The sequence below is a fragment of the Alosa pseudoharengus genome, unplaced genomic scaffold (assembly GCF_046254945.1).
Source record: "Alosa pseudoharengus isolate Yale_2024_CS ecotype anadromous, Long Island Sound unplaced genomic scaffold, YU_APseudo_1.1 YU_APseudo_1.1_scf_13, whole genome shotgun sequence".
In the NCBI taxonomy this organism is placed as follows: domain Eukaryota; kingdom Metazoa; phylum Chordata; class Actinopteri; order Clupeiformes; family Clupeidae; genus Alosa; species Alosa pseudoharengus.
In genome coordinates, this window is record NW_027468598.1 from 26,168,837 (window position 1) to 26,174,761 (window position 5,925).

Genomic DNA, 5,925 nt, shown 5'->3' on the forward strand with positions numbered 1-5,925 from the left:
CTTGCGGGTGAGGTGGGTGGTGTAAATGTCCTTCAGGGAGGGGAGTGAAGCACCAATAATCCTTCCAGCTGTGTTCACTATGCGCTGCAGGGCTTTCCTGTTGTATTCAGTGCAGCTTCCGCCCCACACAGCGATACAGCTGGAGAGGATGCTCTCAATGGTGCCTCGGTAGAACGTGGTCATGATGGCTGGTGGAGCACTTGCTCGCCTGAGTTTCCGCAGGAAGTACAGGCGGCGCTGGGCTCTCTTCGCCAGTGATGCAGTGTTGGTGGTCCAGGAGAGGTCTTCACTGATGTGCACCCCCAGGAATTTGGTGCTGCTCGCTCTCTCCACCACAGCACCGTCGATGGTCAGTGGCAGGTGTTGGGTGTGACCTCTCCGGAAGTCAACAACAATCTCTTTGGTCTTGCTGACGTTCAGCAGGAGGTTGTTGTCCCTGCACCACGTGGTCAGATGGTCGACCTCCAACCTGTATTGTCTCGTCGCCCTTCGTGATGAGACCCACCAGAGTTGTGTCGTCAGCAAATTTCACTATGTTATTGTTGCTGTAGGTTGCAGTGCAGTCATGCGTCAGCAGGGTGAAGAGCAGAGGACTGAGCACGCAGCCTTGGGGGGCCCCTGTGCTCAGTGTGATGCTGCTTGAGGTATTGTTGCCAACACGTACTACTTGAGGCCTCTGACAGAGGAAGTCCAGTAGCCAGTTGCAGAGGTAGGTACTGAGTCCCAGTTTGTCAAGTTTGCAGATGAGTTGTTGTGGTATTATGGTGTTGAATGCAGAACTGAAGTCTATAAACAGCAATCTCACATATGAGTATCTTTTTTCCAGGTGGGTGAGGGCTGGGTGGAGGGCTGAGCAGATTGCATCCTCTGTAGACCGTTTGGCTCGGTATGCAAACTGGAAGGGGTCCAGGGTGGGGGGGAGAATGGATTTGATATGTGACATGACAAGCCGCTCAAAGCACTTCATGATGATGGGTGTCAGTGCCACAGGGCGGTAGTCATTGAAGCAGGATGGAGCAGTTTTCTTCGGCACAGGTATGATGGTGGCAGCTTTGAAACATGATGGGACGATGGCTTGCTTCAGGGAAGTGTTAAAGATGTCTGTGAAGACATCCTTAAGCTCCCCTGCGCAGTCTTTCAGCGCACGACCTGGGATGTTGTCTGGACCTGTTGCCTTACGGGTGTTGATAGCAGCAAGTGTCCTCTTCACGCTGTCGGCAGAGAGGCACAGGGGCTGCTCGTGTAGAGGGGGATGGGTCTTCTGTGGGCAGGTGCTGTTTTGTGCTTCAAAGTGAGCGAAGAAGCGGTTCAGTTTGTTGAGCAGAGGGATGTTGCTCTCACAGCTCTGTGGCGCAGGCTTGTAGTCCGTGAGGGCCTGAATACCCTGCCATAGGCTTTGTGCATTCCTGCTGTCTTTGAAGTGGGTGGTTATCTTGTGAGTGTATTCCTTTTTTGCTTCCTTGATGCCACGGGACAGGTTGGCTCTCGCTGTTCTCATGCCAGCTTCATCCCCAGCTCTGTAGGCTTTGTCTCTGGCCCTCAGCAGCTTGAGGACATGTGTGTGTGTGTGTGTGTGTGTGTGTGTGTGTGTGTGTGCGCGCGCACGCGTGTGTGTGTGCGTGTATGTTCAGAAATGCAAAATTCCATATGTTCTTTTGATTATTCACAGAGCAAAGCACATTTTCCTTATGAGCCTTAGCTGCTACACTGTTATTTTATCTTGGTTCATGACCGCCACCTAAAGGTCACTAAAAGAGTGGCATAGCCTATAAACGCACACAGATAGATTTCATTATTTTCCGCAGGCTAAAAACAAGGCATCATGTCTGGCGTAATCAATAAATGCAACAATAAGAGTTTTTCCATCCACATTTCATGTGAAATACTTGCCACAACAAACTAATCAAGTCCTCCATTAACAGGACACTGAACAGAACACTGAAATGGTAATTGACTCCTCATCTTTTCTACAGAGTCGAGTCCTCAGGTTTCTCACGCTTAGATGAGCCTGCCCGACATTTGTAAAGTCAGGAGCCATGGCCTGAAGAATTTATAGAAGTGCTGTGTCACCCTCGCGAGCCCTGCCTCTCCCGTCCATAATAATCAACGTTATTGATCCAGTTGCTAATGAGTCTAAAAGTAGCCGCGAGCAGTCACCCTACCCCATCTTTCAAAGACTCATCTCTTGATGCCTCAGTCGTCCCTTGAGTCCTGACTAACTGCAACCAACCGCGATAAGACAAGCTGGCGAGTCAAAGGGGTTTGAACCCATGGAATGAACGACCGGGGCTGTCCGCTCGCTCATCCCCGAAATCCCCGTTGGTGCCTCGGCGCGCTCAGCTCGTGCGTGCATTCCTGGGAAAAGTAGGCTACAGACAGAATGTGTCTGGAAATCCTGGCAGGAGCGGAGGGAACACTGGGAGAATTAGGGATGAGGAATGATATCGACTGGTTCTGTGTGACTTGCAGTCCAGATGCCTTTGGTGATGAAATGATAGTGAAATACAGGGTGATTGTTGTGACCATTATGTGACCATTATGAAGATGTAGACGATTATACATGCCGTTCCTTAAATGTATGACTGTTTTAATATACATTATGAATGCATTATATACCGTACAAATGTATGACTATAAAGACCATGTTATACATTTTACATCTATAATCAACTGAAATGAATAAATACATTGTTATAGTTTAGACTACATTATCTGTTCTTGTGGCAGGATATTTCCTCTGAGTCAGTTGGCAGCATCCACCCTTCAACCTCATTGTATAAATGCACTTTGACCCTGTTGTCACCAGTGTTAAGTTGCTGAGCTGACATCTTGATGCAGCTGTCTCAGTGAGTTGCAGTCTCCTAGTAAATGTGTGATCATCACTGGGAACTCACCACTCCTTTAGTAAAGGCCACTCAGATTCGCTGTGCTCCTCAGAAACATACAGGCCAGCACAGCAGACCAGCCCAAGCCCGTGGGCGGTAGGCAGCCACACCAGAACATTGTTGATGGTGCGATCGATTCCTTTAATGGGACAAAGTAAATTACAAGCAATTAGTCATGTCCTGGAGGTGGGGTGGTTGCCGCTGTGTGCTATTCTTCTCCCAAGTCTCCATACTTTTTCTCCGTACATATGGACGGGGTAGTGTGTACTTTTTTCCTCAGAGCTCCATTCAAATCAAGATCTTCTCTGAAGTGCCCTTCAAAAGGACATCTGTGATTGATGAGCTCTTTTGTCAACCTAATACAGTAACACAAAGACTCATTTGAAACTCCTGCTCTCTAAAATCAGTCAATCAATTAGCTGAAATGATGTGGCAATCTGAGATGACGGGTAGAAAGGAAAAGCCCACACCGTTACATATTTGCCACGACTGACTTACTGCAATTAGCTGTGCAGAACTACAATAAATTACCCCCTTAAATGTGACAGCCTGAAATGTGCCCGTACTAAACATGACCCCTTCCTGAAAGAACGACTTGCGTGAGAGCGGAGAGAGAAAGGCGGCTTTTCATAACTGGTTGTTGAGAGAGCGGGGGCCCTTAAGACAATCCGAAGGTCAGCGGCGGTCGACGGTACCTGAATGTCGGAGAGAAAATGTCAGTCCAGCCAGGTCTGGCGCCACCTCAGAGATGATCATGCAGGTGTGAAACGAAACACGGGCCAGGTCAGTGTGTAAACACCATTAGTCCCTGCCACAATGGCCCACCCATCACGGATAGCACACACACACACACACACACACACACACACACACACACACACACACACACACACACACACACACTCAGACACACACACACACACACTCAGACACACACACACACACACACACACACAGACACACTCTCTCTCTCTCTCTCTCTCTCTCCTTCACACACACACACACACACACACACACACTCTCTCTCTCACTCTCTCCTTCACACACACACACATACACACACACACACACACACACACACAAACACACACACACACCCACCCACACACACACACACACACACTCCTGTGTGACACACACACACACTCCTGTGACCTTATAAGCCTCTCAAAGGTCAGCCGTGTTGAGGAATTCAGTGAAATCTCCTGTGTACCCTCTGTATAGCTTTATGTTTTGGTTTGATTTGTCCCTGCATGTGACTCTGTTTTGGAGTTGTTTAGCCCTTTCAGGCTGTAACTACAGATTGGACTGAGATATTTTATTTTCTATTTTTTCCCCGTCATCACTCATCAGTTTGCTGTAACTGCTAATTCAGCTTAACCGTTAATTTCAATGTGACTACCCTTGCTCAAGGATAAGCTTCATAAGGCAATAAACATAATCAAACACACAAATTAAACTGTGGCAACAGGCAATGCAGTGACTTGTTTTTAGAAATGCTGATATGTTGATTGAAATAATGCACACATTATTTACTTTTACCCAAGCTGTGAACATTCATTCAGAATGTAAATATCATCTATGGAAATTGGCAAGACATATGTACTTCGGAAAGGTCTTTCAGTTATATGCTGCCTAAAGTCAGACAATGTGTGTTTTGTGTATTTCAGTGGTGGTTGATGGGAGTTTTGGAATAGACAGAGGGAAAAGAAGAAAAAAAACCCTGACCTTTATTTGAGTAGCACTTGTTTACACAAGGCCAAAAAAGAGATCATTAGCAAACGGTCAAACACTGCCAACAGCATTTGTGAGAAAAAGTCTTGAGAAAAATTGTTGCCTCTCTTTTTTGGCAGCGACAACATGAAGCAATAAAAAATAAAAAGAGCCATTTTCATTTGGTGTTTCCTTCATCCACAGGGACATCCAACAAGCCAAGGGTCACCTATAAGCACAGTGAACTGGTTTAATTGTCTATGGGAGAATGCTAAACGACAGCCCAAATTAGCTATCACGAAGAGGAAGCTCTCACGGGCAGCATCTATCCTAGTAAACTCACTCAGAAAAGCCCTTCTCTCCTCCCCATTCCATTGTATAGACACACACACACACACACACAGCTTCCCCAAACAACAGACGTTCGCCACAGCCGGGAAGCCTGGCATCCTCCACATCCTCTGGCTCTGGCGTAGATTTGCTGAGAGTTCTGGCCGTCGCACCACCCCATACCACACCACCTCCGCATCGTCCACCACCATCGACAGCAGTCTCCCGCAATGACGCTACAAACTTTTAAGAGATAACAAAATGAAAATGACACAGCGGGAGACCGTTAGCGCCGGAGTCTGTTAGCCGCCCCCCCACCACCACCACCACCTCAAGGGAGTTAAAATTGCCAGGTTTGACTGAGTAATGGCTATTTAGCCTGACCTTTGACCCCCTACCAACTCTGTGTTGCCAGTGTCTCAGTCAGGTCAGAGTCGGATCTTTGCTGGAACGGCTACCTGTGTGTAGTTTGGGGCTTGAAGGATGCCAGAGATGACGTTCACGTTGCTACCGCGTTTCTCTGTGTTTATGTATGTATTTATTTATTTTTTTATTTATTTGTGTATTTTGGGGTGGGGGTGGCGGGGGGTCAGGGGACTGAGTTCCTATTTTAAGCTTTACCCTCCACTCCCCTCCCCCACCTAAATAATGTGTGGTGCTCCAGTTTTACGTCAATAAAAGTGTCCTGTCTGGAGCCAGAGACGGCGCCGAGACGCTTTTATTGCATTCTGGGATTATACAGCCAGGGTAGAAATGAAAGTGGCTGGTCACGCCATTTCACTGGCCTAGTCCTTCATGATTGGGGTGGCACACACACACACACTCACACACACACACACACACACACACACACACACACACACACACACACACTGTATCCACAAGTGTACACACACACACACACACACACACACAAACACAAACTTACACACACACATATACACACACATAGAGTATACACACACACACACACACATTTACAGACACAAATGCAAAT